Raw genomic sequence first — 12,159 nt, 5'->3', positions numbered from 1 at the left:
TTTCATCCCCTGGCCTCAGTCTTCCATCCTTATAATAAAATAGATGAAGCAAAGTGCATGCAGATGCTGATGAATCATGTGCTGACCTTCCCTAGACAATACACCTCCATGCACTCAGCCAAGCAGCAGATGCTGTGCTGCTGCTGACTCAGTCTGTTTCAGTCTGAATTCACTGGTGATTGCAGCTTTCAGATTTCACTAAGTGATCTCAAAAAAATCTTTGCACCGGAGGTAAGCCCACAATTTGAGTCAGGCATTTCCTTAAAAAACAATTTTTCCCCAGTCATGGAGAGGTGTGCTCTGTATTATGTTTTAAGTTGCTGCAGGAGGAGGGGGCGGATTACAGGGCAATATGCCTCTCCCTACAGCTCTGCATATTCCAATTAAGAAAAAACGTTCACATGAACAAGGACAAAATATGCATGAGAACAAAAATGAATTATGCAACCACATGAGAAACCCAGGTAATATCATGCAATACCCCCGTTGAACAGTCCTTTTTACAGATTACTTTCTTTTTGGCCTGCGTTGGCCTTCTGGAAATCAGTAATCCTCAGCTAGAACAATACAAAACCTAAGATTTCAAGTATGGTCTATTTTTACAGCACACTTCCACTGTAAAATGACTGGAAACAACCTGAGATGCCTGTGTCTATTGTGTCTCAATGATTTGCAAGACATGGGACAGTCAAGATTTTTCTTCCCAGTGACAGCCCTCAATTCTGCACTGACTACAGCAAAGATTCAGCAAACTGAATTAGTTAGCTGGAAACAATCTCTATTGTCTATACCACTCTCACAGCTTGTTATGGCAATTACGGAATACCCATTCTTCCAGAGTTTTAAAACGAGTGGAAGGTAATGAACTATTCTGTAGGTTTAGCACAACAATGGATCCATTCTGGTACATTCCTCCTTGCTTTAACTGTGTTACCAGAAGAAAGAAAGGAAAAAAAAAAGGTGCATAAAGAAGAAGTGAAACATACAGAAATAGATTTGTTATGTAAAACATAAAGCACTCGAGATGATTTTCCCTGCATGAAGAGTTCATTTAACATGCCTGGTGAGTAGTGTGTGTCCTTAGTAGTAGCAGGTCTACCTGAGGGACAGGAGCCCAGCATTGGCAGCTACTCAAAAAATGTCTCTGCAAAGATCATGAAAAGCAAGTGCATTTTCTACACCAGGCTGTAATGCTCTCCTTGGGCAAGAAGAAAGGGAGAACTTTGTTCACTGCTGTTTACAATAATTTACTTTAGATGGAGCAACTACTGAGATGGCTGCTGCACATTTATTAGTAGTAAATCTCTCAGGCTACGTATACGCAGGAATTGATGGGTTGGCTTAGAATATAAACCAGTTTCTGTGGTGCAGCACTCCATATATTGTGGCCACTTTTTGTCTATCCAGTGACCCATCCATTTTCGGCTCCCGCCCTGTCTCCTGGATGCTCTGTAGACTGCAGAGCCGGTTTGGCTGGCTGCTCTGGGCCAGCCTGGCGTGCGGCGCCTGGGCACGCAGGGACCCCCCAGCCGCCTCTGCTGTCCACTGCCCACAGCGGCCACGGCGCTCACCCGAGGACAGCCCGCAGTGTGGAAAAACATGCACAATTTTTATGCAGAGCCACAATTTAACTGGTAACCTGGAATGCTGCAAAAGTGGCTTTTCAGCCTGAGAGCCTGCTGAGCTCTTAAACCGGTTTGTCTCTAGAGCTTAATGAATCTCTTCCCTTTTCACACATGTAACACTACACACCCTTTAAAAACAGAGAAATAAAGCTCTGTGCCGAAGATATTTTGGGAGTATCCCTTGCTAGAACAGGACTCCAAATTCCCAGTAAGTGCTCTGAGTAAGCGAGCCAGCAGTAAGTACAAGCAGGGAGGAGCGGGACCCTTCCCTTGGAAGAAAGGGAAGGCTTCATGGATTATTTTTGAATGCTGACCTAAAACGCTGATTTTCCATCCACCTGCCATCCTGAACCATGCAAGGAGCCAGGTACGAGCAGAGCAAGGGGAACAGCTGGCTGCTAGAGCTGTTCAGCCTCTAACAAGAGAAAGATCCAATGTGACTACCATAAACAGCAGAAAGCCCATCGAAGCGCTCGCAGGTGCAAGGAAGAAATGTGCTTTTCCTGCTATTATTGTCAGGCTGGTTTGGAGCGCAGCTTAACGCTCTCTCTGCTGCCCGCTGCAGCCATGGTGCCATCAGAGAGGCAAAGGCGAGTAGGCAAGAAACCTCCAGCCCGCAGGGTTTACTCTGATCCTCCTTTTGGCACCGGTGGTGAGGAGCAACGGGGTGGAAATGTACTATGAGGAACTGGTGTGACCATCTCCTCCTGCTCTGCAAACTTACCACTTGCGGAAGGGAAAACCCTGCGGTGCTACAGGCAGTGGGAAGGCCCGGCTGGGAGCGGGATGCTATCTCTGTGCCCATCACAGCTCCGCAATGGGAACAAACAAGGCGGAGAAGCCTGCACCCCTCTGCCTGCCGCAGTGCCCTCAGAACCAAACTCCCCGACGAGCTCTCCCCAGACCCACCACATGGAGAAATGCTCTGTGCCTGCGGCACAAGCTCCCAGGAGCCGGTGTCAGTGGTGGCAGGTGGCTGCTAGCCGGGACACTGGCAGGACACATGCCTCGAAGGGCTGCACAGAAGTTGCAGGGAGGTACCGTCCCCCCGCATAGGACCTGGCCAGGGGCAGGGGAGCCAAAGGCCCTGCCCGAGCAAAGCCTGCAGGACATCAACCATGTCAGCACCCAACGTCCTCAAGGATGCTGGCCAGCTTTCCAAACCTGGCTGCGGCGCTGGGACGCTCTTCCCACCCTCCCTTAGATAAATAAATCTAAAAAATATAATCAAAGGAATTGGATTGGCAGGAGTAACAAAACCATTGCTGCAGAGCTGTCTTGTAAATAATCTGTCAGACTGGGCCAAAGAGTAAAGGCTGTGCAAAGCTTCTAATTTGAGGGAAGATCAACAACGCTGGAAAACAGTTTGTTTTTCCAGCGCTCATTTGTTTTGTTTGCCAATGACATCAGTGCTTTCTGATAGGGTTTGCTTCCTGAGGATGCCTGCTATCTTGCCAGCGTTTCCGACTTGTCCCCGTCAGCCGGTACAACTCTGCATTACACTGGAAACAGGGGCCAAGCTTTTCTCTAGAAACTTCTCAGCAGCACTCTCAGATGCAAAGAAACAAGCGCAGGCTGACTGGCGGAAATCGGCATCAGCCCCCGTGTACACAGACACAATGGGGACCTGCAGCCTCGGTGAGCAGGACACAATGGGACCACCAGACGGAAACGTCATCAGAGCACCTCAGCTTGGGGTGGTCTGTCCCGGGGCAGGGATCTCATCACTGGCCCTGAGAACAGCCCAAAGCACTCCTGAAAGGCACCCTGAAGAAATCAGGTGCTAGAAGTTCCTCTGAGCTGCTTCTGGAGCCCGTTCTCAGTTGGGGAAACGCCCTGGGTTCTGTTGATGGTCTGCTTTTATCTGCAGGTTTTTTCAGTGGCAGGGGTTCCCAAGCCTTATTATTTTGGGGGTACCACCACCACCTGTACAATGACCAGTACCAGCGATGATGAATGCCAGCACCTGCAGCAGTGGCAGAAGCAGCTCTTACCTCTGTGCTCTGCAATGGCTTGCGTGCCGCTGAATCCTCTCTGCATGGCATTTCGAGCAGCCCATCGGCATGCTCCTTTGGTTAGCCCTGGCTCCAGAGAGCACCCCGGCACAGCACCCACGTATTGGGTGGAAGACCAGAAGTGACAGAGAATTTGGCCCTGTCTGCCCTCTATTACATCTCTCCTGCCCTCTGCTGCTTGAAATGAAGTGGAAGGTGGCAACCCTTTAACTGCTCGAATACAACCCCTGAAACTCCTTCTTGTGCATGATTCGCCCTGTCTGCCTCTGCAGAACTATTTATAACATTTCTGTAAGTGATTCTATACAACTTTACAGAAAAGAAAACGTCAAAGGAACATGATTCATGTTGCAAAATGAAGCATACAAACATCATGAATTGCCAAAATCAAGGCACCCTGCATGGACGCATGAGTTGCTGCAGTCTGTAACTACATGACTTCAGGCTACTGAAGTCTGCAGGACTCCTGCCTCGTTTGATATGGAGGCTAGGTGATGCTAGTCTTCCTAGGCTTTATCTACAGCAGCTATCCAAACACTGTTCTGAAGACAGAGTTACTAACAGGCATCTGAATTACAAAGCATATTATCCAGATGGGTCACATGTTAAACTAGCTTATCTTCACTCACGTCTGGGTGACATTATTCCCATTTCATATCAGACATGTGCCAGACAGAAGTATTTATGCAGATAGACTAAAGTGAAAACAACTCTTTCCCTTCTAGGCACCCAGTCTGAAGTGTCTACAACCTGATTTTTCAAAGCACTTAGCCTTAGAACTGAACTACGCACATTCAAAGCAACTGCTGCAAGAACCTACTGCCTCTGCACGTCAAGCCAAGTGTAGCTAGTCAGCTGCCCACACAGCGAAGACATGGGATGAGCCAAAAAATGGGTTGCAGTAATTTGTCTACCTTGCTCTCCTCTGTCCCTCTGCCCATCTAATCCAGCACCAACACTTTTGTCCAGGCAGTCCCCATCTCCCTCCCACCCCTGTCAGCTCCTCACCGCCATGCACACCGGTGCCTGCATTTCCCACTTCCCAACCTTCTGGCCGGTCAGAGCCACCTGTCCTTCCCACCACCCCCCAGCATCCCTCCCCTGCCCTCCCGTCTCCTGGTCCCACCAGTCCGGCCGCTCTTCCTACACAGCCCACCGCCATGCTAGCCAGCCCACCCTGCCCTCCTGCAGCCCTTACAGCTTCTCCCCACCAGTCCTCTCTTTGCATCTCTCACCCCAGTTTTCCTCCTTCCCCTCCTGATAACCAGCCTCTGTCCTATCTATGTTTCCAGCAGAAGCACCTCTGTGCCTGCTCTCTGCTCCCAGGTCCAAGACCCCGTCTCACCTGTACCTGGAAAAAGCAGGAATCGTCATTACGGGGACACCAGCTCCACCGCCACAGCCCTGGGCAGGGGCACCGCGCCTGGGCTTTGCAGACATGCTCTGCTCAAACATCTGTTGGAGCGGTTAGGGCACGAGCACCGTCCTTGCACAGGGCTGGGTCACGAGTGGGATGCTCAGCACCAGAGGCTTTGAGGTGCTGATGGATGGGAGGAAAAAATCTTTGGAAAACAGAGCGCTAGAAACAGAGACGAGTCTGGCGAGAACATGCGCGGACGTCTCCGAGCCTTGTCACCATAGATCCTGTTCCTGAACATGATGGCATCGCAGCTCTCAATCAAACAGCTGGAGGATTTCTTTTCTTTCCCCTTTTTAATGTGGGCAAAACAACATTCCTTCTCTCCTCCCTCCTCCCTCCTAGTTTTTCTTGGAAATGGTTTAAAATAAATTTAGCCTGAGAGAGAGACACAACCTGAAAGTCTCAGATCAAGTGATAAAAGCCTGACAGACTACAGCAATGGAAAACAGGTTCCTGTAGTGGAAGTTTTAATACTAGATGGTACTACTCGCTCAGTCTAAATATAACCCTGAGCTACATCCCAGGAGAATATGTAAGTCTTTGGCCATTGTAATTGCTCCTGTTTTCTCATTCTGGTTTTGCATGTGTGCATATGAGACAGCTTATAAAAAATAAACACATTAAATGAAGCTTTTACCTTGATCATTTCATCTTTTTTGGGGACAATAAAGTCAGATGGGACTGTAAACGGCAGGCTGCTGTGCTGCTGTGTGTGCAGCTGCCCCGACACGCTGTGCCCCCTGCCCTCCGCTGCGGAAACAGCCACCACATTCACTGGCTTGCAGACACACGCTCCATTGGGAAAGATAAAATTCATGTGCTTGAAGAGCCTCCAACAATAACGTTCACTATGATCAAGTATTAGATATTTAATGCAAAGATAGTCTAGAACATGGGAAAAAGATTAGAGAATATTAATGTAAGTAAGTTGGATGTATTCAACTCAGCAGGGCTTAATTAAGCGTAGGCTAGGAGTAAGGAAGGAGTAGGAAACTAGCCAGGGCAGCCTTGGAGCCATGAGTAAACACCTCCTAGAAATTCTCAAAGGATAGGCGAAGGGCAAACGTATTATCTAATTTCAAACAAAAGGGGGAAGGAGACAGATCTGAGGTATCATAGACCAAACAGCCTGGCTTTGATATCGACTCAGACAAATTATTATTCGACCCACTTGTAAATACTTATAACAGGTGTCGATTTATCGCGGAGCGGGAAGGAGTGAGTCTGTGATCCAGGAGGAGCAACGGCGTTTCCAGCTCCCTTCTTCCCACCCCGCACTGCAGCTGCATCCACTCCCACATGATAAAGTCATGAGAAAACAGAAAACACAGACTTGTCAAGAACAAATTAAGCCTAATCCATTTAATTTTCTTCTTTGACGGAGTTGGGAGCATAGTGACTAGGGAGGAAAAAACAGTAGAAGTCACACATTGGAACGAGGAAAGCTTTTGATGGATGCATGTGATAATCTTATATGCAAACCAGATGAATACAAGTCAGGTATAATTTACTCTAGGTGGGTATACAAATGTTTTGAATCTGTACTCAAGAAATAGTAAATTCAATGTCAACCTGAAAAGACACATAAGGTCTGTGCCTGGGGTCTTGCTCTATTCAGTATTTCCATTAATGACTTGTAAAGTAGAATAAAGATTACAATTACAAATCTGTAGGGAGTGCTGCAAGCATTTTCAGGGATTACAATTAGAATAAAATCTTAATAAATTAGAGACCCAGTCTGAAATGAATAACTGAGATTCCACACAGGCAGGTGTAAAGCACCATGTTGAAGAAGAAGGATGCAATGCAAAAGTGCAAAATGTAGCGGTATGGCAAAAGAGTCTCAGGGGCTAGAGCTCCAAAGAGAGAGGACATCAAGAGTAGCGCAGGGCTTGGTACACACAGGTGAGTATGCCTGGAGATAAACTAAGAGGAGCATCACTCTTTACTCCTCTCAGCCCTGTATCCAGTTTTGGGCCCTACCCCAAGCGAGATGCTGTTCCTTGCCACTTGCTCACAAGAATTAAAAGTTTAGGAAGTGTGACCCCTTGAGAAGAGGGTACAAGTGGTCTTGTTTAGTTGAAAGAAAAGGGAGGAGGAATGAGGGTGAGAGAATGAGAGATGATAACAAGTTTCAAATATGTCAGGCTGCTAAAAGGCAGTGATAATCTTGTCCTGCTCCCTGCAGATGTGGGAAACTGAAGGGACTGGCTTAGCACGCAGCAAGGGAGATTTAGGTTAGATATTAGGGGGAACTGTCTAGCCATGATGATAGTTAACCACTGGTTACACTGGGAGGCTGTGAATCTCCATCAACAGAGGTTTTCAAGAATAGGCTAAATGAAGATCTATCAGGAACAGTACAGATGAAGCAGATCCTGCCTCAGAACCAAGGGATTTGGGATGGATACTAAGTATTTTTACATTCCTCCTCTCCCTCCTCCCCCCCAAAAAGGTATTGTTTTGTTGGCATGCCCCACACCTGGAGTTTCCAGACTTCAAATATTGAGTATTTCCCACCTCGATTCTTCAGTTATAGTTTGTGGGCCTCTGTTTTCTCCTATGGGGCTGGCTCCCTGGCTGTGTATGCTCACATGAACCTCTGTGTACCTCCATGGTGAGCCACACACAGCTGAGGAGGATCAGTGCATTGGTTTTGGGGAGTTGAAGTCCTCTGGGCATGTACAAAGAAGTGGGATTGGAGCACAACTCCCCAAGGTAATACATTGTACACAAGACTGTTTACCAGCCTGATCGTCTCTCCAACAAAATCAAAACCCTTCTGTACAAGATCCCCAGTCTTATAAATAGCCACCTTGTCTGAATTACAATGTGGCTTTCCCCTGATACTACTGTCCAAAGTAAAACGTACGCTTTATCCCAAATGACACCAGTGACCTACCTTGCACCCCCCTGTCCTGGCATCCTGTGCTCTGCTGGGAAGAGTGAGGGGGTGCCAAGGGCAGGCAGGCCTGGCAAGGTGGCAAGCACCACTTAGTAGGAAGAGAAACTTTGCCTCTCCTCCAGGGATGGGAGGGATAGGGAGACCGAGACACAAGAGACACGCTCACACTGAAGGATCCCGCACAGAAAGAGGCAGTAGATGACCTAAGTGGAGGCACAAGAATAGAGTCCTGACCAGAGGACTTGTATCAGATCATGGACACACACCAGACAAAGCTTCAAAAAAGTTCCCGTTGCAGCCAACACCGAGGGCTTCAAAGCCACTAGTGCTAAATGCGCGGTCATCTCTGCTGACTACATGGGAAAAGGATGTGCCAAAGTCATTGCTGGAAGATAAGCCAACGCTATGTTGGCTCCGCATGTCTTCCCAGGCCTGCATGTCTCTCCCATTCATCTCACAGAAATTAAAAAGAAATCTGTGAATTTTTGTGTTTAATCCTCATTAGCTGTGGGCAGGAGGGTTCACATTTTTTCTCTAACACAGAGATTCACAGTGAAAATTACAGCTCACATCCTCTTTGCATTCTTTGAGCAAAAAGTCCTCACTGAAATCACCGAGGAACCGTGCCAGAGAATAAATTAATGATACGACGTGTCTCAAATGAAATTAGGAAGTGGGGAGGAGAAGAGGAGTGAGTCTTGAAGAGTTTATTTAAGTCTCAGAAGGTAGTTATTCCTGTCTTGTATCTCACCAGTGCAGACGCATCAGCAAACCCACTGTGGCATGAGAGAGAGCACAGACCATCTCCTGGGGGAGACCTTAACGCGTGACGGCTGCTCTCCAGGGGTTGCCAGCCCTGTTTGTTAGGAGGTTTCAGGTCATATTTCAAAGTTTGCCTTCTCAGATTTGCCAAGAAAAGATGGTAGAGAGCTAGATTATTTTTTTTAAGTAACGTGGGTGTTTGAATACTGGGTTCACACAATGATGAAGTACGTGTCTGACGGTGCATGGATGGGAATTTGTATCTGAAATAAGGTTAATTTTTAAATTTGCCATGGACCAATCCAGCCCCAACTGAGCACTGATTTGCTGAGGCTCATAAGCATCCACATAGAAGTAAATGCATAAAGGGAGAGAGGAAACATCCAAGCATGCACAGATACCGCTGCTCCTATTAGCTGGTTTTCAAAATGTCAACAGCTCGCTTCCACCGATGACAGAGCAGCACATTACTCCACTGAAATCGGTCCAGATTTTTTTCAGAGAAGGAGCAATTGTTAAAGAGCACTCACTGCTACTCTGTGCTCCAGATATGACCAGTCCTTCAACCAATTGGCAGCATATGGTGTATTTCCTCAAATGACAGCTTTTGTTTGTCACAACAGGAGAACAAAATAGTACATTTATTAAACAAAGCATAATTAGCCAGCTCTTTCCCTCCCAAAAAGGAACTGCAGAAGAGGATATTTTTTAGGACTCGGATGAATGTTTCCATGCTGTTTACGACACTTTTGTACAGAGCAATACACTCTGGTGGAACAAAGCACATGGAATCACATTTGTTGCTCACATCTTAAAATCAAGATGTTAAGGGTTAATCATCCCACCTAAAATACCTATGGCAAAGTGCAAATAAGCTACTCCCACGCTAGGACTACATGGATCATTATTATTCTTTGCATGTTTTTTAACAGAAAAGCTCTCCATCTGTACAAATAACAAAAAATAAAGGCTCTCAATAATAACTGTATTAAATCTTTCGAAGTACAAATTTTTAATAAGGGATCCATCACACAGTTGAACTTCTTTGAGGTGACAGTGACATGACTTATAGAGCCTGGGCTCTGTGATCAAAAGGATTACACACATTAGCATCCTACTAATCACAGCAGGACAGGCCGGCCCATCAGGCCAGGACTCACGGAGGAGAGATCGGTAAACAAACACTTTCTCCCGCTCACAAACGTGGCTGGGAGCAGAGGCGCTCCAAGGTTGGTGTGGTCTTCTCCTCTTTCAAAGAGATAAGGATTGTGTCTGCTGGAGTAAATAAATTCTCAGCATAGTCTTACACATCTGTTTGTTTACTCATTTTCAGACATTACCATCCTCTCCTGTGTTGTTATCCCTTTTATATTACCCCTGTATGTATAATCAAATGCCCTCTCTTCTGGATTGACCCTCTGCTTCTTCCTGTATTATAGACGCCTTTGATCTTTCTTTCTTGCATGTGTGTGTCCTGCCTTGTAGTCTCAGCAGGATTTCCCCCCGACCCTTTGCAGTACCAGAAAATAAATGCCAAAGTAGCATTTGTATGCATTAGCGTAGAAAAAAGTAAGACAGACACTCGAGAAGCCTACACACAAGCACTGTTATGCTGCTGAGGCACTGCGTGTGCTGGGCAGGGCTGCCTGCCGGTGAGGTAAGCCCAGGCTGGGAAAGGTGGGCCAGCTCCTGACCACTGATGAGCCCTCCGGACCGACAAGGCGAGCAGCCATCATCATGATGGGGGAAGAGGGACCATCCTAAAATGTCAGAAATGGCTGTTAATTTTTCCCAATTCATCATGTACTTGGTGACTTGCAGGGTGCCCTCGGCACTTGCAAAAAGCAGAACTCAGCCTTTAACTTTTTTTTTCTTTTTTTGACTAGCTCAGATTTCAAAACCCCTTCCCTTGCCCCGCCATTTGAGATGGTCCAAGTTAGGGCTGACAAATTCTATTAATATCCTAACTGTAATGTACTTGGGCGACGAAGAGGCTGCTGCTGATTTTTGTTCTCTGCAGGCACTGCCAATACCAGAAGAACTGCGGGTTATCTCTAGGTAGATGTGAAAAGATGCTATCAGTTCACATAGAGACCTTGACGAATGCATCGAGACCGCTGAAAGGCTGACCAACCCCTTCCTTCATAGCTGGAACTGGTGAGTAAGCTTCCCCAGCAAGCCCGAGTCCACTGGCTTTTGAAACAAAGCACAATAACAAGGTTGCAGAAAGTGAGATAACCCTTTCCACTCAAAAGTGGAAAACAACATCTGTTAAAAAACAAATAAACCGGTGTAACGGCTTCAGCAAGAGACCCAGAGGATTTTAGAGATGCAGCTCATGGCTTGGTCAACACATTGTGAACAGCAAATTACAAGAGAACAATTGTTTCATACCAAGCTCTCCCACCCCTGAACTCCCTCAAGGTTAATTAGGATGGCCTCCAGCCAAATTAATTAGAAGAGAAGATTTGGGCAGGACTTTACTATGCACTCGTAACTAGTTCCAAGGTGACCGAGAAGTTCAGAAATGCCTCACCTTCCAAATAAAGTCTGCTTGGCAAAAACCAAGCTCACATGGGCCATGTCGTTTCTCTGACAATCAGGAGAAACACTTAAAAGTAATCTTTCCCTAACTAACGGCTAAGGCAGAAGAATTTTCTGCATCCTTCCCACCAAACAATATGCCCTTGTTTATTTTCTGTGTGCTTTTTAGGTCATAAGAGGCCAGTGAAATTATGCATCTAAAGAACAATATACTACTGTAATATGCCACTTGATACACACAGCCTGGCAGACTCTGAAAGATCCGTCTTTTCCAAGAGCTGGCGAATACATGTTGCAGCATGGAGGAATCCTGAACATCTCCATAGGAAGGGAGGATGAAGAAGTGGGACCAGCCTTCGAAACAACGGACTAAGTTGGTATTTTAGTTGTTACTGTAACATGTGCCGGTGGCACAGCTTAGGAGAGCATCCTGCCTTGAGGGGGACAGCCCTGCCCAGCTTCTCTACTCCCGCGGCAGCAATCTGCCTTAACCTCCTCCGGACTCCTGCTGCCCTCAGCATCCTCGGCAAAGGGAACTGCTGGCAAGACCACACTTTTTTCCTCCAAGTGGTACCATGGTGAGTGGCAGAACTGCAAGAACGTAGTAGGGTAGGGCAGATCTAGCCTCTGATTACAAACTAAGCGCTGGCACAAATTGAGGCTCTCGCAGTGGCTGCATCTCTGAACTGCAGAGCCCTTCTCTGTCATTAATCTGATATTCTTAAGTTTGAAGCTGGAAGGTTGCTATTTTCCATGTGTCTTACCCACAAACAGCAACAGCGTTTCTGGGCAGAATCAGAACTTCTAACGTAACAAAGAGAAAACGCTTCAGCTCATGCAAAGAAATGTCGCTGAATACTTTTCAGCAGGACACAATTCTCATTGTCA

The 12,159-nt window shown here is 46.8% G+C and overlaps 1 protein-coding gene across 4 annotated transcripts in view; it reads right to left on the bottom strand.

Moving 5' to 3' along the window:
* JCAD (junctional cadherin 5 associated) overlaps positions 1-12,159 on the bottom strand; it is a 66,976-nt gene that overhangs the window by 20,409 nt on the left and 34,408 nt on the right. The gene's annotated exons all lie outside the window — the stretch shown is intronic.

This window comes from Aptenodytes patagonicus, chromosome 2, assembly GCF_965638725.1.
Source record: "Aptenodytes patagonicus chromosome 2, bAptPat1.pri.cur, whole genome shotgun sequence".
NCBI lineage: Eukaryota > Metazoa > Chordata > Aves > Sphenisciformes > Spheniscidae > Aptenodytes > Aptenodytes patagonicus.
The sequence above is the reverse complement of the archived record's forward strand: the minus strand, read 5'-3'. Positions and strand labels throughout refer to the sequence as shown.